Here is a 21,514-nt window from a genome sequence, read left to right as displayed (position 1 = left end):
TTCTGAAACTTTGCACTTTTAGAGAGAGGTAAGGAATTGACTCTGTGTACACAAATTTGCAGAGGGACAATAGGGTTGAGGTCTGTTGTTTTGTTGTTTGTATTTTTGCTGTTAACAAGCATGTTATCTCTGGAGACACAAATCCACAGTTTAAGAACTGCAAAACGAAGCATCTCTGGTAGTATCTTCTAGACTGAGCACTGAGTCCCATTCAGTAGATAGAAAGAAAGATTAACCTAAATAATCTATACAGAAGCCCTTTGAACCCCATAAGGTTGGGTCCCTAATCCATGAACTATTGGAACTCATTTACAAAACTTTTTTTCTTAAACATTACATGAATATATTGTCTCATACTATAGGATTAGAATTTATAATCCCTACTCCATGATGAGATACATTATAGCTCAAAGATATCTTTATCTTGATAGGTTTTTTCCTCAAAGCATTTTATCAAAAAATACAATTTAAATATTTTTTTAAAAAAACATTGTTTTTTATCCACCCTGTAAAACATGTTCTTTTCTCAATATTATAAAGTTGCACGCTGTCGATGTTTACAGTAATACTGTCTTTGTAATCATAGCATAGATATGCAAACATATTTTCAAAAGTGGATGCCTCAGATTAGTCTCAAATCCATATTAGGACACTTAAATAAAGAAGCCTGGTGTTCAAAAGTGCTCAGCACCTAGCAATTTTCACTGACATCATTAGGAGCTCAGCCTACTCATTCACATGTTTAAATATAGATGTAGGAATATAACTTAAGCATCCATTTAAAAAAATATTGTCTATAACATATATTCCTTTTAATAAAGAGACTATATAATAACGATAGGTTAGATTCTCTAAAATTCAGTGACTGTAGAAAAGCAGCTTTGCAACCAATCTTGGGGGTTTGACCCAAAGGATATCCTCTCAGTCCTTGTGTTGACAGTGAAAGTGGAGAGAGAGAGATTTTCATCTAAATTTAAGTATTTAGACAAAATATATTCCAGTAAGAGGGAAAATGTCAATCACTTTGTAAGCACTCAGAGGACAATAGGGTTGTAAGGAATAGCCAGCATAGATTTGTCAAGAACAAACCATGCTAAAGCAGCCTAATTTCCTTCTTTGACAGAGTTCCGGCCTAGTGGATAGGGAGGAAGTAGTAGACTTGATGCATCTTGATTTAAGTAAGGTTTTTGACAGGCCCACATTATTCTCATAAACTAAGAAAATGCAGTCTAGATAAAATTACTATAAGGTGTGTGCACAACAAAATTACTCAGAGTAATTATCAATGGTTTGCTGTCAAACTGGGAAACTTTGGGGTTTCATGAGTCCAGTATTCAATATTTTCGTTAATGATTAATTGAATAATGGAGTGGAGAGTATGCTTATAAAACTTGCAGTTGATCAGAGGCTGGGAGGTATTGCAAACACTTTGAAGGACAGGATTAGAATTCAAAATGATCTTTTGCAAATTGGAGAATTGATATGGAGAATTGCAAAGTCAACATGATGAAAATCAGTAAAGGCAAATGCAAAGTACTTCACTTGAGTAACCAAATGCACAGCTTCTAAAGGGGAATAATTGGCTAGATGGTAGTTGTGCTGAGAAAGATTTAGAGGTTATAGAGGCTCACATATTGAATGTCAGCGATGTGATGCAGTTGCAAAGAAGACTAATATAATTTTGGGATATGTTAACAGAAGCATCGCATGTAAAGCGCACAAAGTAGTTGTTCTGCTCTACTCAGCACTGATGAGGCCTCAGCTGGAGCTCTGTGTACTATTCTGGGTGCCATATGCCAGGAGGGATGTGGACAAATTGGAGAGAGTTCAGAGGAGATCAACAAAAATGATAAAAGGTTTAGAAAACCTGACATATGAGAAAAGGCTAAAACAAACGAACAACAAATTGGGCATGTTTAGTCTTGAGAAAAGAGGTCAGAGGAGAGGCAGTCTTTAAGTATGTTAAGGGCCGTTTTGATAAAGAGGACTGTGATCAATTGTTCTCCATGTCCACTGAAGGTAGAACCAGAACCATCACATTGCTGACTTAATCTGCAGCAAGGGAGAGTTAGGTTGGATACTATACTTCCCCCCCCACACCCCCAATTATGAAGGTAGTTAAGCTCTGGAACGGGCTTCCAAAGGAGCTTGTGGAATCCCTGTCACTGGATGTTTTTAAGAACAGGTTAGATATATGCTTGTCAAGGACAGTCTAGGTTTATTTGGTCCTGCCACAGTGAGGTCCCTTCCAGCCCTATAGTCTGTGATTCTGTGGTTTGTTTGTTTGTTTGTTTGTTTTTTGTTTTGGACATTGATTCATCTACTTTGCTAGGATTTATAATTATATAAGTCTATTGGACAGAAAAGTCTGGATTTGGAAGAACAGCAGTTGGTTTGTGGCATCTCCTAACAGAGAGCTCTATTCTCATGAAAACTACCTTCAGAGTGCATGCCCTAGAAATGTTTTATGAGGCCCCTACCTATAACTAGGTTCTAATATGGAGTATATTCCAGATAGTCTTCCATAGCTGACTGTTAGATACAGGAGAATTTTAAGTTGATGTGTGCCCAGCAGTGAATTTTGCTTGAAAAAGAGCTCTGTTATGGAGCTCCAGGCAAAAGTAAGAGGGCTTATTAGACCAAAGATTCTTCCAGGTTAAGCTGCAGTGATAATGATGAGGGAAGAATTCTTCTATCAACCTAGTGACTCCTTGGGGTAGTGGATTAATTACAGTGATGGGAGAATCCCTCTCGTCGCTTTAGGGGGTGTCTATGTTTTAAGTGTAGACATAGTCTGAGGCTTTTAATTGAGACTTTCAGCCTGGGAGGAAGAATAGTCTCTGTATGCTTCATATCGTATTAAACTCCCACTTAGTTTAGACAGACCTTTGGCTGTGATTCCTGTCTCTGACTCTGCCCTGAACCTTGGCTCCGTCATCCAGACTCAACTCTGATTCTGACCCTTACTCTAACCACTAGGCCAGGCTGCCCATGACCCAGTCTCCCTAACCCCTGGCCAGAAGGCTACTGCTGCCACCACCACCTCCAACCGGTTTGTGTGGAGTTAGGTGCTTGCCCAGCTCATTCTTGCAAGATACAGCATAGGACCCTAAACCACCTGACTCAAGGAGAGAGTTCCTGGCTGTGGAATGCAAGCAGAGATTGTTGCCTCCCTTCCTGACTAGGCACTGAACTTTGAGGGGATGGGACTTTAAGACAAACCTCTCTGGTCATATCTCCTATTAGCTAACTTAGGCTGCTCCCCATCTAGTGTGTTGGCTTTTGTGGATCACATGCTAGGCACCTACCTCTCTCCATTCATTTTTATAGGGAGCCTAGACACCTAATTCAGGCTTTGTGGATCCCATTGTTCCAGTCATTTTTCTAGGTGCTTAAAAATCCCTTTGTGGATCCAGGCCTATGTGCACAAGGAAGAGTCCAATAGAAGTATAGGGAGAGCCACATCAGACGCATGCCTTTTAACTTTGCCACTGCTAAAGGAGTTTAAAAAGAGGATGGATTTGTAATGATAGGAGATTAGATAAACTACAGTGAGCAGTTTAAATAACCAATAACCCCTAACTGATTTTGTATTATACTCTCAAGAATTTTATGAGTATTATAACTCCTTCTAGATATATGTTAAATAAAATAGTAGGTTTTTTATCGGTTTCATCTTGTTTTATCTCTCTCATGTTAAATTAATTTTCTGTGTGTTTAAAAATGTAATTGCCCATTTGCAAATTGTTTCGCTTGCCAGCGAATAAGCATGTTTATCATATATTCCTTTTTTTCTTTTTGCTTGTTGATGTGAAATAAAGGAAATGATAGGAACATTTTTTGGGCGGGAAGGGAGCAACAGGTGCTCTGAAACTTTTGCCCCAAATCTAAGATACTTAAGAGTCTAATCCATTTTCAAAAAGTAATTAAGGCATTTAGGAACCTGACTTTCAGTGAAACTTATACTCCTAAGTATACAAATCATGTTTGAAAATGGGTCTTAGGCAACTAAGTCACTTATGTACTTTTGGAAAAAAAAATCCTTTGTCTAATGCCAACTACTTACTGTCTTGCCCATGTCCAGTGGAAAATTAAATTGCATCAGTTCTGGGTAAAAAGTTATAGTGGAGCAGAGCAGAAAGGATTTGTTCTTATTACAATTGGTGGAAATGCCGTAAATTAAAACAGTTTTCAATTAGATTGTTGTGCTGTGTTCCAAAAGAGTGGACAAAGTTATCGTCTACTTTGAGTTCCTTTTGGGGAACAGGGATGACATAAGACAAATTACAGTAGCTAGCATTTACAGTATTGCAAGTTCTCAAAATTAGATACTCCTAATTAATTATTGAGATGAATCATAAATGCATGCTTTGCTGGCTATGGAAAAGATAACCCATTCCAGAAGAAACTGAGTCCCACTTTTAAATGAGAAATTGGATTAAGAAAAATAACTTTTTCTGATGGAGGAGGTTTCATCAGCTGAAGCAACAGAAAGATTGGAGTTATTTATTCCTTAGAATCCAGAATGAATAAGTTGATCTCATTGTGTAATGAACAAGGAGAGGAGCAAATAAACAGCTGGAAATTTCAGAGCTCAAAGAATTTGGCTTTTTATCATATATGTATTTCAGAAGTGTTTGTGGTGTCTTCAAACAGGAGCAGCTCGTTGCTTTCCAAATGTGTGTATACAGCAAATGAATGAATAATAGAGGAGAAAAGATAGTCAATCTCCTGCCCCAGGTAAGGTATTTAGAGGTTCCATTTGTGGAACATACAGTCTAACTATGCCAGTACTACAGACATCTACCTCTGCTACAGATCCTTCAGTGTATTATCTATATTGTAACCACTCCCACTGCAAGGTGCTGCTCTGAATGTTGTGATACATCAGTCCCCTCTAGATGTCTGGTAGTGTGCTCTGTGTACCAAGAGTTTGGAGGCAAAAACTACATATGCTCCAGGTAGTAGGCCCTACAGACTCTTCCTGGTTGGTGGATTCCCATTAATGCTCACAGTTGGGCTGCCAGAAAATAAAAGATGCAGTTCTCTTAGGGGCAATTACTTTAACAGTTACAATGAAGATCAACCAAAGAGTTCATAACACAGATCCCATGGGCAGTCCAGTCGGTCCAAAGATATAAAGGTGACTGTACCTCATGGGGCTCCTCAGGCCTAGAGCCATGGGTACTCCATTCAGGCCACCCCTTTCTTGGTGGCCTTACTGGCCAGCAAATATCCCGGTCAGAGTTCAGTTCTTTTGTCTGTGGTCTTGTTGGAGGCTGTCTACACTTTGCTTCTGCTGTTAGAATCATAGAATATCAGGGTTGGAAGGGACCTCAGGAGCTCCAGCAGCCTCCACACTATCTGTGGGAGCAAGTTCTAGGGAGGACAATGGGAAGGAAGAAATGTGGGCACAAAGCGCATCTAGGGTTGAATTTTCCACCTATAATTGTGCATGCGCATCTCTCTTGCTCTCACTCTCACACTGGTTTAGTCAAGGGAATTCAAAAGCCAGATGACAAATGAGAGGGAACAGAAAATTACAGTTCTTCAAAGAGAAAAGATAAGGTATTTTACTTCAAGGCTGATTCTCTGTTCTGCCACAGCTGCTATGAAGGGGTCAGCAACAAGCTCTAGGGCAGTGCCTCTCAACCTTTCCAGACTACTGTACCCCTTTCAGGAGTCTGATTTCTCTTGTGAACCCGCAAGTTACACCTCACTTAAACTACTTGCTCACAAAATCAGACATAAAAACAGTGTCACAGAACACTATTACTGAAAAATTGCTTACTTTCTCATTTTTTACCATATAAACATAAAATAAATCAATTGGAATATAAATATTGTACTTGTATTTCAGTGTGTAGTATATAGAATTGTATAAACAAGTCCTATGAAATTTTAGTTTGTACTGACTTCACTACTGCTTTTTATGTAGCCCCTTGTAAACTAGGCAAATATCCAAATGAGTACATACCCCTGGTTGAGAACCACTGATCTAGGGAATACCCTCAACATAAGAGTTTCCCAAGTAGCACAGAGCCGGTGAAATAGCCCTTTGCCACTCTCCTTCACAGCTCCTGGCATAAGAGGTTTGCTGGAGAATGGGCATGGCCTGTAGCTATTCTTGGCTGCTGTTTTATAGTATCTCACTATATGCACTGGCCCAGAGAAATGAACTGATAGCTGTGTGTGCATTTATGAGCAAGATTATTAGGGCTGTGGCTGAGGCCCTGGGGACTTTAGAGATTGTGAAAGCCAGATAGAATTGTGTGAGTTGTAAAAACTGCTGAATTGTTTATCTGAAAATCCAGCTAAGGTTTTGTTTCTTTTTCAAGTCATTCCCTATTCCCAATAACCTTTGCTCCATAATGCTTTGTAGTGGGAGCGTTTATGTATCCTGACTGGCTCTTTGATTCTGTAGAGCACAATACATGTTATAATGCCTTTTTGAAATTTGTTCTCTGGGTGTTTTGAATTTAAAAACAAAAGGCCAGATTCTGCCACCCTTTCTCACAGGTGTTCCATTGAAATTGATGAGGCTACATGTGGAGTTAGTTGCTACTCAGTGTAAGTGTATCAAAAACTGCCCCAAAATAAATAACAAAGAATCCTGTACTAATTCAGTCTATTTTATTCAATAAAATCTTTTTCCATTTTACCTGAAGTTGCCCCAGAATTTCCAGTCTGGTATATCTTGGCTATAGTAGATGTTCAAGAATTTACTTAAGTTATTTTTGCCTGCTGAGTGCTACCATTGTGGGCAGTCCCTCAATTAGTTTATATAAGGGCTGTCGATTTATTCACACGATTATTAACTCGCACGATTAACTCAAAAAAAAATTGTGATTAATCGCCATTTTAATTGCGCTGTAAACAGAATCCCAATTGAAATTTATTAAATATTTGGATATTTTTCTCCATTTCAAATGTATTCTGTTATAGTTGAATTCAATATAAAGTGTTTATAGTGCTTGCGTTATATTTCTTATTACAAATATTTGCACTGTAAAAAGAATAGTATTTTTCAATTCATCTCATACAAGTACTGTAGTGCAATCTCTTTATCATGAAAGTACAATTTACAAATGTAGATTTTTTTGAGTGCAGTCATGTAACAAAAACAAAACAGTGTAAAACTTTAGCGCCTTCAAGTCCATTCAGTCCTACTTCTTGTTCAGCCAATCGCTCAGACAAACAAGTTTGTTTACATCTACGGGAAATAATGCTGCTCGCTTCTTATTTACAATGTCACCTGAAAATTAGACCAGACGTTCTCATGATACTTTTTTGTAGCTGGCATTGCAAGGTATTTACATGCCAGATATGCTAAACATTTGTATGCCCCTTTATGCTTCGTCCACCATTCCAGAGGACCTGCTTCCATTCTAATGATGCGTTTTTTTTTAAATGCGTTAATTAAATTTGTGCCTGAATTCCTTGGTGGAGAATTGCATGCCTCCTGCTCTGTTTTACCTGCATTCTGCCATATATTTCATGTTACAGCAGTTTCCGATGATGACCCAACACATGTTGTTCATTTTAAGAACGCTTTCACTGCAGATTTGACAAAATGCAGAGAAGGTACCAATGTGAGATTTGTAAAGATGGCTACAGCACTCGACCCAAGGCTTAAGAATCTGAAGTGCCTTCCAAAATCTGAGCAGGACGAGGTGTGGAGTATGCTTTCAGAAGTCAAAAAGAGCAACACTCCAATGCGGAAACTATAGAACCCAAACCACCAAAAAAGAAAATCAACTTTCTGCTGGTGGCATCTGACTCAGATGATGAAAATGAACATGCATTGGTCTGCACTGCTTTGGATCATTATCGAGCAGACCCCATCATCAGCATGTCCTCTGGAATGGTGGTTGATGCATGAAAGGACGTGAATTTTTAGCGCATCTGGCATGTAAATTTTGTGCGCTGCCAGCTACTTCAGTGGTCTCACTTTCAGGTGACATTGTAAATAAGAAGTGAGCAGCATTATTTCCCATAAATGTAAACAAACTTGTTTGTCTGAGCAATTGGCTGAACAAGAAGTAGGACTGAATGGACTTGTAGGCGCTAAAGTTTTACATTTGTTTTGTTTTTGAACACAGGTTTTTTTTTGTACGTAATTCTACATTTGTAAGTTCAACTTTCTTGATAAAGAGATTGCACTACAGTACTTGTAATGGGGAATTGAAAAATACTATTTTTTACAGTGCAAATATTTGTAATAAAAATAAACTGAACACTGTGCACTTTGTACTGTTGTAATTAAAATCAATATATTTGAAAATGTAGAAAACATCCAAAAATATTTAAATAAATGGTATTCCATTTTTTTAACAGCACGATTAATCACACTATTAATCATGATTAATTTTTTAATCACTTGACAGCCCTAGTTTATATTGGTTTGTTTTTAGGTAGTTCAGAACTGCTATTCAGAACCCAGATGCTAGAATTTGGTGGATATGTTGGACTGAAAAATGTGAATTTTCAGCCTACCAATTAATTTGTCTGCTATCCTCTTCCTCCCCTCCCCCGCAGTTTATATCTAGTTAAGTCATTTCTTGTATATGATATTCAATTGGAATTTTTAAGCAAATGTCAGGTTTTTCTTTTTCAGCAGCTGTAGAAGGACTGATTTGAGGAAACGCATGTTCAAGAGATGAGAATCCTAGGGAGGTGTCAAAACACCTGTGGGTGGGATGCTCTGCCGAACAGGCACAGGAAGGATTGATAAAGTTGTTCTAACTACTGTAAATTCATTTGAAGCACAGAGAAAATTCCAGGTGAGGAATCTTACTACTTTTGAAAGGCTTTCCTTGTGAACTACTATTGCTTTACATCAAAATTTGATTGAAATTTGCCTGTGACATAATTTGAAATTGATATAACTACCTTGCCACCTCCAAAGGCTGCTTTTCAAACAGCAGGTCCTGAACTGAGTATGTCTATCAAGTCACAAATGTTTAGGGTGTTTTTTCTCTAGCATACAGGGAAGGAAGGACAGACTCTGGGGGAGACAGAGAGAGAGAGGGGCCGTAGGTATGTCAGATCACTTTCCTAATCCAAGGCTGCCTGGGTGAAGCAGGGCCTGCCTAACTATGCAAGGGGAAACTAAGAATCATGCATGTAGACCTTCTTTGTTGTTTTAACCCATATCTCTAACTGTTGTGTTTCTGTAGACAAAATAATATTTTGTTTTGAAAAGACAGAACTATATCACTGCATGCATTTTTCTTTTTTCTTTGTTTACCAGACTTCCAAAGGGGAAGACTCCTGCAGGGAACCAAGCCAAACTGGCCCTGCTGAAAGAGCTGTAGCAAAAAAACGGGCCCTGAAGCCCAGAAATCCAGTCTGGGAGTGACTCCAAGGCCTATCACAAGCAGGGGTATATTCACAAGGCACAACAGGCTCTGATCTGTGACAACTAAATTAAAGATAGTATTTTTTTTTGTTTGTTTTCCATTTAAATTTAAAAACTACTGAGCTCTTCAAGTTTGTTATATGCATTAAAACTCACTTCTAACTCATCTTGATCTACAATAAGGAACTGGCAGTTCCCTAAATTCCCCTGTTTTCTCAACAACCCTGTACAGGGTGACATTCCGGAGGCTGTGCATCTAAGTGTGTAGCACAGACCTTGCATCCTGGGGAAAGAGGAGCATTAAGGTGGCCAGGGCCATCCTTAGGATTTATGGCACCACAGGCGGGATTATTAAACTGGTGCCCCTATGCCTGGCGTGCTCTTAGCAACACAAACATAAGCTTACAGTATTGGAAAACTTGCCACATGCATTTTATTAAAAACAGTTTAACTTAATTAAGCACACTGTAATGCTGATGGACTAGCACTAAAGAAGTAGTGCTATAGGAAAAAATTCTGATTTATTGATCGAATGATACAAATAATATAATTTTTTAAATGTCAACATTTTATTGGAAATTTCTAAGAGGTATTGAAACAAGGATTTGTTTTTAATTAAAAGTGATCTTTCTGGCTTTTTTGGCTGTAAAATCATTAATAATGTCATCATATGATAAAGACAAAATGATGTCTTGTTCGATTGCAAGAGTAGCAAGACCAGTCAATCATTCCAGACTCATTGTAGAATGGAGATGGTTTTTAATGAGCTTTAGTTTTGGAAAACTCTATTCTCCTGATGCGACTGTTACAGGAATTGTCAGTAGAATACGAGTGGCAATGTACACATTAGGATATATGTCAACAAGTTTGCTGATATGAATAAACTGTACAATGTCCATCACCAATTTTGCATGTGACAACATTGATGACAATGTACTCAGTTCTTTGTACAGTTGAAGTTGGTTTAAATCAAAACTATCACCGTGCTTCAGGAGGCTCTCTAGGTTCTTGTACTTCGTGATTTGCTGCTCTTGTTTTCCTATTTTGTTGAATTTAGTTATGTCCTACAAAAATCCAAACTGTTCATGGTGTGCTCGTAAGGTATTAAACCTTTCATCAATGGCAGATGTTGCTTTATCCATCACAACATTAAAAAATTCAACCTCAAATTTCTTTTCTGGATCATCTATGGGCTCATCTGCCCCTTCATATTCCACTTGCCATTTTTTCCTTGAAACTCGTGTCATGTTCGGACATGGAAATTTTGGTTCTACACCGAGTGCCTATGCAAGCTCTCTTGCTATAACCTGTGCTTCTTTGAATCCATTTTCTCTGTATTTCACTAAAAAGTCTTTTGTGTGTTAAATCAAGTTGCATTGTGGGACTCTGCATTATTTTGCTTACACTTGAGATTTTAACAAGAATGTCAGACCAGATTACGACAGATGTTAGAAACCTGAAGCTGGATATTTCAGAGGCCAATGACTGTGCTTCACTTTTAGCTTTTGGATCTCTGGCTTCTTCCGAAATAGCAACCAGTGCTTTGTAAACTTCCTCAGATTGATATCTCAATGTTTTTGCACTTTCTACTCTGCTTTCCCAGCGTGTCTCAGATAGAAGCTTAATAGTAATACCATTGTCGTGTGCTTTGAATATTTGCCATCATTGAGTGGAAGCTGAAAAGAGCATGTAAATGCAAACCAAAAAAAGAAATAGCTTCTACAGAAGACTTGGCCGTATCACACAAAATCAAATTAAGGCTGTGGCATGCACATGAAACAAAAAAGGCTCATGGATTTTTCTGCCAGCAATCTAGCTTGCACACCAGAAATGCATCCTCTCATATTGGCACCATTATCATAGCCTTGTCCTCTAATGTTAATTACCGCCAATCCCATTCATTTTAGTTCATCAAGGAGAGCTTGAAGTCCAAAACCTGTAGCGTCCTCTACTTCTAAAAATGTGATAAATGATTCCTTAACTGTAATCTGTGCTGAATCACTAATGTTGACAAATCTCACTACTAACGACATCTGTTCTTGATGACTTATGTCCGGAGTGCAATCTAGAATTATGGCAAAATATTTTGCCAAAGTAACCAATGAAACAATTTTGTCTCTCACTTTATCACTCATTAGCATGATCAGTTCATTTTGAATTCTTGGTCCCTAATAGTGGTCCTGTATTTCATTTTCAGTTACTCTTCGGAGATGTTCACTCATCACTGTGTCAAATTTTCCCAGCAGTTATACAAGGCCCCCAAAATTGCCATTTTTGGGCTGGAATAATTTCTCAACGCTTCCTCTAAAAGCAAGATTTTTATCTATTCAACAATAGATAATAGACGTTCAAGAACACGACACCAATGCTGCTTCTCTGATTCCAGTAATCTTTGATTTTTGGGCATCACGAGTTGTCTGATTTTTTTTAACCTTACACTCAGCTCACATTGTTTGTACGTACTTTCAATGCGGTGTTTTGTCTTTTCGTGTTGCGGTAATATGTTACTAAGATTTTTCCAATCATTAATACCCATGGTTGCTATCTTAAAATTGCAACTATTGAAAAGCTTGCATGGGAAACAAAATATAGCATCCTTGCATTTAGAGTACACAAGCCACAGTCTGTTAATTTCACCATTAGAAAGTCTTTTGTAGTAATTTGTTTTCTGTGAATTTCCTACCCCTAATGTCTTTAGGGTATTCAAGACCTTTTATTCTCCAGGGCCTTTCTCAAGTATGATGGCACGGAATTAGTAGTTTAAAGATTGTGGCCGTGTGCCAATGTCATCAATATCCCATGCTAGTACAGTTTCAACTGTTGTAATTTCTTGTTTTGTGTCTGCATCTGTTTCAGATAATTGTTCTGTATGTTGCTGCATTTCTTGAGCTTTGTCTGCATAAACATTTTCTTTGGCAGTTACTTGATGATCTTGATCAACTTCGTTGTTTTCATGATGTACAAACTTAAGTGCTTGTACAGCTAATCCTATTTCATCTTTCAGGTTTTTCTTTTTTGTGACCTGGAAAGTTGTTTTCGATACGACATAACTTATAAGCGTGTTTTTTTTTTAAAGAAATAACTGTTTTAAATTATCAGAAATATTATTTAAAATAATATAGGATAGTCATGAGTCTGTGACCTTGAGCTAGTGTGAAGACACCTCACAAGGCGTTCCACCCTGACTGAGACAGAGTTGGAAACCCATGTCATTTTTACAAATTTTACAAATTTTTACAAAGCCACTTTTTAGTTTTAAATGTATAGTGGGCATAAGTCTTAATGTTAGTTACAACTCTATATCAACCTTGTACTGTAACTAGATCAATGGCATTATCCAGTTTAATAAGCTGGGTTTCCAAACAGTGGCAAAATATAACCCTAGTTTTACTCCTAGGTAAAGCACAAAGTGACCAAAATGAAGTCAGCACAGAATCCTTTCCTCTAGATTAAGGTAGCACAGAAATGTTACAGAAGTCCTATTGTGCCTTATTTTTTGTTTGGAAAGACATTAGCAATAGCAGCACATTTTAGGCACGACTAGAAATATATGATAAATCACTGCCTCTAAAGTTCCATCAAAAACTGACATTTTCACAACTCTGACATGATCTGCTGCACAGATTCTTCACAAGGAAGTGTCCCTGACCTTTTAAACTCATATTAACCATTTACTTTATGAAAGTTCGACAAAACATTGTGAAAACATAAGACATTGGCTGCCCAACCTCTGGACTGGCAAAAGCTATACTGACTCACTGGAAAAAAAGCAAGAGAATCTTAGTACAACCTGTGGTCACTCTATACACTAGTAAGGAGATGAGCATATTACAGTTGTTGGAGGGCTCTATTTAGCAGTAACAGGGCTATTGGAAAGCCAGTCAACATTTTTTTGTTTCTTTGATGAAAACTGGCCCACTCCCTGCCCCAAACCAAACTTGTCACAAATAATTGTCAACTTATTTTTCTGTTTTTGGCTAAAATAGATTAGATTAGATTTAGATTTATATATATTTTAAAAAATTGAAATTGGATTCAGGATTGTTAGCAACAAAGTTGTTAAATGACAATCTAAATGGCAACACAGTACTGCTTTCATGTTTGTTTCACTCACCTCCTCTCCCCCCCAGCCCAGCCTCCTGGTCCAACAGCTGCAGTAGAGGAGGAGATAGGTAGAAAACTGCAGTATCCCAAAATCCACCTTTTGGGGTGCAGAGTGGCAACAGCAGCAGCAAACCCTCAGGTCCGATCACAGGCCAATGGGCACCACTGCCAGCCCATGGTGAAGTTAGCACAGCATCTGATCTTGGGGATGGGGCACCCATGGAGCCGCAGCAGCTCATCCTGCCCTGTGCAGCTCCCCACCAGATGAGATGGATCACTGCTAGCCTGGGGGAGAGAGACACTCCCCAGCTAGGGTGACCAGATGTCCTGATTTTATAGGACCAGTCCCAATATTTGGGCTTTGTCTTATATAGGTACCAATTACCCCCACCTAGGGTGACCAGACATCAAGTGTGAAAAATCAGGACAGGGGGTGGAGGGTAATAGGAACCTATATTAAAAAAAAACAAAAAAAAAAAACAAAATTGGGACTGTCCCTATAAAAGTGGGACATCTGGTCACCCTACCCCAACCCCCATCCTGATTTTTCACACATGCTATCTGGCCCAGCCAGCTGCGTGTGACCATTCCAGTCCTGGCTGGCTGCCAAGGAAGTGAGTTACTTTCACTTTCATTCCTCAGCACGCAGCTAGTCAGCCCCCCCCCTTCCCCTCACCCAACCCAGCCCTGCTGGAGGGGAGGGGGGAGAGAGGGGTGCTCCTTGGGGGGGGAGCGGGGGGGGTGCTGCAGCCGCCGAGCCTGCCTCACCTCATGCCAGGGGCGAGAGTCACACTCACAGGCGAGTTCCTCCTCCCCCAACTCCTACCCTTCCCAGAGACCCAGCAGTCAATCTCCTCCCTCAGACTGTGCTGCATTCGGCTCTCTCTAGGACCCAGCAGCCCTCTTACATGATCCACTGCTTCCCCTCTGTCCCGATTCCCAGCACAGTGGTGCCCTAGGCAGCGTAGTGCTCTACGTGGCTGCCTATTCTGCCTATGGCTAAGGATGGCCCTGAAGGTGGCTTTAAGTCACCTTTGCACCCTCCTAATCCTGGGCTCCTGGACTACCTGGTATAGGTAAACAGCTGTGGGACCTGTCTAAATTACAGTAGCCTCCCAGGGCTGCCCTATAGGCTTCAACGCTGCCTGGAATATCTGCCTTGTCTCATTTTGTCTCACCTCCACAATGACCCCTATACCACAGTTTGGGAGTAGAGCTGTCTGGGAATTTTCCAACAAAACAGAGTTTCGATGGAAAATGCCAATTTGTCAAACCTGAAATGTTTCACAAAAATATCTTGGGTTCATTGAACTTCCATTGAATCACATGAAGGTTTCAGCTGGAAACCTGCCTCTGCTCCTGACTGACTGCTGGGGACCCTGGACTTCCAGGGTTGGTAACTATGGGGCAGCCCCACCATGTGGATTGGCTTGAGACTGTGGACCACAGGTCTTCCAGGGTCTGTGGCTTCAGGTCAGCCCTGCTGTTGGGATTCCCTCCGAGACCTTTTCCAGTCAGCTTATCCAAACCCTCTGTCCAGTTTTGGGAAAACACTTCATTCAGTTCTCTGTGATCCAAAACACTCCTCACTCAGGTTCCTTTATTTGGCATACAGCAGAGCTACACTGTGTTGATCAGACTCAAGTGTCAGGGGTGGGTATAGGGCATACCACACATCCAAAGTTCCACAGGGGCAGCCTGGGCCTACTACCGAAGGACTAGCAGCTAATGCCACACAACTACTAGATGAACATCACCACGCCGAATGCCTCAGCCAAAGGCATCCTAGGAACAATAACTGTCAGGGACAAAATCCTCAGGCATTTTCACCATGTGGACAGAAAGAACTATAGAGATTATGGACTGTGTCAAAAACTTTCTTGCAAAAGTTTAAATTGACACCTGAAGTGTATAGGAGGAGGTTTCAGGGAGTTGAGAGAAGAGGCTATGACCTATGCTGAGGTGTCAATCCAAATTAGGAGTTGCATAAAAAAATGGGCAAGTGGTTTGGGAGTTATCCTGGTTGATAAAGCCTCCTAATTTAAAGATTTTAGAACAATTCTTCAAACCCTCCTACCCCAATTTGTGGTTAATTGGAAGACTTGGTTACATCTAGGATCTTTGTCTATTTCCCAACTCATGTTGTGGATAGTTGGCCTGTGCTTGATAGAAAACCTAATAGGGACGGAAAGGGATCAGAAGACTGGTTGGGACCAAACTGTGACCCACACCCAGGGAAGGAGGGAAACCACTTCTGAGAAGCCCTGGAACAGGCGGGGGAAAGTGTTATCTGTGGACATCTGAGTTATTTTACCTGGAATTGACCACTGTGCTCACTGAGGCCCAGTGCAGTGCTGGAAAGGCTAGCTGCAGCTCACCCATAGAGAGTTAACTGTGTGACTGAATTTTCAAAGGGAGAGAGTCTCACAGTCAGTCTGCCAATGACCTATAATGTTCATGCCAAACTATTCATACCACCATCCACCTCCCACATGTCATTTTGAATCCTCCTGGATGCAGATCCATCTCCTCCCTAGTGGGAGAGAGGTGGCTTGTGTTAATGGGGAGACATTCTTTGTATGGAGAGAGACTGTTCACAGCTAAGATTATAAATTGAAATTATAAACCCTTTGTTGTGATACCCCAGCAAATGCTCACAGGGTGTGAAATCTGGGTTCAAGTTCCTGGTGTAAAAGCCTTCACCTTACATACAGCACAGATTGCTACGTTGCCTGAGGGAGGGTCAGGAGTGTTGATTGTAGCTGTGTTGGCAGACAGTCTTGTGGTTTTTGTTGCTGGGGAATGATATTATGGCTTTAAAAGTTGATGGGGTAAATCAGGCCCACTTAGTTACTTCCAAACCTACAAGGGACTGTTAACCAAAATACAAACAGGATAGCTGGCACTAGGGGTGTGGTCCGTGTCTGAGAGGAAACATTGTCCAGAACAAGTTACCTTCCCAGGATATGCAACCATTTTAAATACCTGAAGGTGAGGGAAGGTTGCGTTGGAATGGGGTGAGACATTCTTCTGTCCCATGAGAGCAAGATGCCATCCTGACTTGAGGCCAGGGAGATAAGTTCTCTGCCTTCCTTTACCAGGGAACCAGAGGTAATACACAACCTGATGATGACCGTTCCAACCAAAAGTGGGGACACTGAAGTAGCTACTGTGCTCTACCAAATGTATGACACCCAGGGTGAGAAATACCAAAGTAAAGTATACAACAGCTGCTTGGGAGATGATGGCGGTAACTACAGCTTGGAAGAAAGGGGAACTTCTCCCCCATCTGTAATTGCCTGGTGATCTGTAAAAAAGGTAAAGGGCATTAGCCTAGTGGGGGAAGAGCTGCTGCTCACCTTGACTCAGTGTTTGGGTCAATCCAATGATGTGGGGGGGATGAATAATCTTTCCTCTCCTCTTCTCAGAGGAGCTAAGGTCAGGCTAGACGGGTCCCCAGGCCCTGACCTCTGAGGAGATGGGGCAGAAAAATGAATTTGATTGTAGGGAGGTCTGAAGAATCTCCCTTACCTGACTCCTTTTGCTGTTAAAAACAGTGTGGGGTTAAGAGCTGCTTCTCTGGGAGTCAGCCCTGCCTTTTTCTTCCTTTTGTCCAAAGAGTTTCTTCCTGGAATATATCAAAGAGGAGTGGGGAATCTCCACCCACGATGAGGACAAACGGTGTCTTAAGGCACAAAAGGACAGCCCAGGCACACTCCTTAGGATCCAAGTGGGAGGCAGGAGGATCAGGTCTCAATTTCACACGCAAAAATTTTGTGGTGATGGGTAAGAAGGGCTATGAGAGCTCCCCTTACAAATATGCCCCAGGGGTTCTAAAGAGAGAAATTACAGAGGGGGATTGTCAAATGACACTGTATGGATTTATGAATATGTGCTGGCTTGTTAGTAGAATGTATGTTATATGAATAGTTGAAATGTGAAATTATGAAAGATAATAAAGATAATAATGGCAGAAACACCATCCAGAGAATAAGTTGGGGATTCCCCTAGGATACTAGTCAGGAGCCTTAGGTATACCTCCTTCTTTTGGGGGGAGATGGGATGGATATTCCTACTTTTGGGGGGAACATATGGTATTAATTTTATGCATTGTTGCCTTATTGTGTTCTACTTGTGGAGATGGTTACTACAGCTCTGCCAAAAGAAAAGGAGTACCCGTGGCACCTTAGAGACTAACAAATTTATTAGAGCATAAGCTTTTGTGAGCTACAGCTCACTTCATCGGATGCATTACAGCTCTGCCAGGAAGTAAAACAGTAAGGGTGATTGAGGTGAGTCACTCATATTGTAAACATTTCCATAGTGGTACCACCCTGGGAAGGTTCACATAGAAAACAAAGAAAGAGCTATTAGTGTAAAAGGATGAGTTTGTACTGACATGTGGCCTTCTTTCTGATCCAGCAAATGGGCAGGACCTTCTGCCCAATACCTCCGCCCTTGAGGAAGGGTGGGAAAGGCATAGGCTTACTAGGGCCTGATAGCTAACTCCCGGTATGTCGTGTGTGTGTTTTGAAATCTGTTTGTTGTTTTTGTTTTCTCTGTAACACTTCTAACTTAAAAATAAAGCTGCATGCTTAGAAAGAGCTGTCTGGTAACTTGTAACTTCTGGCAATACTGTTCATGGCCCTTGGAGAAAGCAAAGCATAGGCGCTGGCCCTTAGGCAGACTGGCTTCCTGGGGATATCAGTGTAAGGCAGGGAGCTGTACTGCCTTAAAACCTTCGATCAGAAGGGAGTGGGACAGAGGTCCATGCCTAAAGACAGGTGACAGTTAAGACCTGAGACTTGATTGGGAACTGCTGAAGTGGACCGGGGTCGGGGGGAGGAGGATGGGAATCAGGTGCAATTACCTTGAAATTATGATAAGAGGTGTGGGAGCACCTGCCAGAGGTAAGACCTCCGAGTCGGGGTCAAAGAATAGCCAGAGCTAGGCTCCCAATTAGGGGCTAGTGGTACAGCTAAAGCTTCCCCCAGTTGATGTCAGGAAACAGCCAAATCTCCCTCCCAGTTCAAGGCCAGCATTAATTAGCAGCCCAACTACAGCAGAGCATTCTAGAACAAGGCAAATCCAGGGCCAGAGACTCAGGCCAGCAGCCCAAGTTACCTGGACACCAAACCTGGGAGATGACCATATGCCAGCTGGGATTATTAGCAACAAGTCAGCAGCAGGCCCTGCATGGTACAATGCAGAGAGAAACTGCCCAAACAGCCAGAATAAAAAAAATGTAATTATGAGAGAGAACGAACAAGAAGGTGGCTGTAGAAGCTTTTAGGTGCAATCAGGGAGGAGGGTGACTCAGAAGCAAGAGTAATTTTCACCTCTATGTGCCCTATGTAACCTAGAGATGCAGCTACATCCCTGCCTGACTTCTAGGGGTTTAACTCCTGGTCTTGTACCCTGTGGTCCATTTGGGTGGGTGGGAAGTAGTGGCAGTGTCCATGTGAACCTGGGGCAGTGCCAGCAGAAGAATATTTTTCTTTTAATATAGTATTCTTATCCTCCTGCTTCACAGCATAATCTAGCCAAGAACTGATAGGGATTAGGAAGATATTTTGCCTACGGGTAGACAGGTACCAGTATTTGATAATTATCCACTGTGGAGTTTCTTGCACCTTCTTTTGAAATATCTGGTTCTGTCTGCTGTCAGGGATGGGATATTGGACTAGATAAACCACTGGATTCAGTTAGTATGGTAATCACTAGGTTCTTAAAGCTTGTTCTATGCTGCTGTCTTTTTCAGGCCTATTCTCTGGGAATCAAAACAGTTGCTGCCTTTTATATAGATGAAGCAGAGCATGTCCACGAGAGATGCAAATTAGGGTATTATGTCACTTGTATAAATCTTACAGATTTCTGGACTTTCTGCCTGAACAATTATAACACAGACTATGTAAGAAGGGGCAAATTTTTGTAAGGCCTTAAAGGTAGTGACTGTTGCATGTTCAGATTTAATAAGTCATGATGTCAAATAACTAATTCAAGTGAAGTTTTATTTAAGTAAGACAATCAAGACAATTAAAACTGCACTATACACAAAGGGGAACATACGTACCAAATCTGAGGCTGTAGAAGTGAGGCAGGCTACTTGAGTTCACTTATGACTAACTCCCTAAAACTCACCATTTTATGTACTGTTCAAAATAATAAAAAATAATTTCTTATTTTGAATCAATAAGCCAATGATATTCATAACTAACATCATTACTGGAATAAATTCTGTGACGACAATTAGCTCTTAATATTTAGGCATTAATCCATTCATATTTTGCTGATGCATTGCTTTTTTTTTTTTTTAATAGCATACCTGCTATACCACATGTACCTTGTCCATTTTGTCAGTTACTAAGTTTGTCAATTACAGAGCATTTCTGAGTATGGCTTATCAGTGGGAACCTACCAAATTCACAGTCCATTTTGGTCAATTTCATGGTCATAGGATTTTAAAAATAGTAAATTTCATAATTTCAGCTATTTAAATCTTAAATTTCATGGTGTAATAATCCTAGGTGTCCTGACCCAAAAAGGAGTTGGGAGTGGAATCCCCAGGTTATTGTAGGGGGAGTTGAGGTACTGCAATCCTTACTTCTGTGCTGCTGTTGGTGGTGGCACTGCCTTGAAAGCTGGGCAGCTGGGGAGTGGTGGCTGCTGGCCAGGACCCGAGCTCTGAAGGCAGAGCTGCCATCAGCAGCAGTGCAGAAGTAAGGATATCTTGGTATAGTATTGCCACCCTCACTTCTGTGCTGCTGCTGGAGGGGAGTTGCCTTCAGAACTGGGTTCCCAGCTAACAGCCACCGCTCTGGGGCTGCCCAGCTCTGAAGGCAGGGCAGAAGTAAGGGTGGCAATACTGGGACCCCACTACAATAACCTTGTGACCCTCCTTTTGGGTTGGGACCCCCAATTTGAGAAATGCTGGTCTCCCTCATGAAATCTGTGTAGTATAGGGCAGAGGTTCTCAACTTTTTTCTTTCTGAGGCTCCCCTCAACATGCTAGAAAAGCTCCAGGGCCTAGCAGGGGGAGGGGGATTCAGGGCTCTGGGCCAGGGGAACCCTTGGGCATAGGCATAGTTTGACTTCTATTTTGTGGTGGGGAAGGACTGGCTGGGCTCTGGCCAGCTCTGCACAGTGGAGCCACCTGGGCAGCTCTGACCAGCTGTGTGAGCAGTAAAAGGGGACTGGGAGCTGAGAGGCAGCCATAACCCTGAGCACCAGCAGCAGATGAGGGAATGCCATGGATGTCCACTCCATGGCACCAGCAGCCAGAGGAGCAGGTGCCCCACACTGCCTGGCTCCGGCTTCCCACCTAGACCTGGCCAGAGGGTGGGGCTTGAGGCCAGGCTGAGGGAGAGGAGGTGGAGGGGTGGAGCTGCCCCAAGGACTTCAGCCCCATGCCACTCCCCACTTCAGCCCCATTTGGGGCACTGGGTTTCAGGGCGCTGCGGACCACCCAGTTGAGAACCACTGGTATAGGGTAAAAGACCAGATTTTACAGTCTGTGATGCATTTTTCATGGCTGTGTATTTGGTAGGGCTCTACTTATCAGTTACACCATTTTGTCCATTACAACATACAACAGAGACAAAGAAATGAACCATTAACCATGGACTTCTTTTCATGGTATCAGACTTACATATTTGATAAGGTAAAGACATCTGTTCAAACATCCACTATTATCCATTAGAAAAGATATCTATAACCCAGTCATTATTACAGAAATCATTTTAGAGTAATTCCTGATAGTAATCATCAAAGGATGCTTTTATGTTATTTATTAGAGAACCTGCACCATTTAGGCTACAAGTGGCCCCTTTCTGGATATTCCCCTAAGGGTCAATAGCTTAGAATAAAAAGGAGATACAATCCATTATTAAATAACAAGCTAAAGTCCCAGCTAAAATTCAATTTATAGATAACACACTAGGGTGAGCTGAAGTTCAGAGTAAAGCAGAGTGGATAATAAAGTACAAACCTATTGGGACAAAGACATACATTGATTCAAATTAAAACTCTTTATCATTAGAGGTTAGTCAG

General features: G+C 41.1%; 1 protein-coding gene and 1 long non-coding RNA gene across 4 annotated transcripts in view; both read left to right on the top strand.

Moving 5' to 3' along the window:
• The window catches only part of MCTP1 (multiple C2 and transmembrane domain containing 1), a 456,544-nt gene that overhangs the window by 39,346 nt on the left and 395,684 nt on the right, over window positions 1-21,514 (top strand). The gene's annotated exons all lie outside the window — the stretch shown is intronic.
• Window positions 4,656-10,636, top strand: LOC119856218. The gene is made up of 3 exons (XR_005293208.2): window positions 4,656-4,740; window positions 8,618-8,783; window positions 9,254-10,636. It is a non-coding gene; the product is annotated as an uncharacterized LOC119856218 (long non-coding RNA).

This window comes from Dermochelys coriacea, chromosome 5 (assembly GCF_009764565.3).
Source record: "Dermochelys coriacea isolate rDerCor1 chromosome 5, rDerCor1.pri.v4, whole genome shotgun sequence".
Classification (NCBI taxonomy): Eukaryota; Metazoa; Chordata; order Testudines; family Dermochelyidae; genus Dermochelys; species Dermochelys coriacea.
The sequence above is the reverse complement of the archived record's forward strand: the minus strand, read 5'-3'. Positions and strand labels throughout refer to the sequence as shown.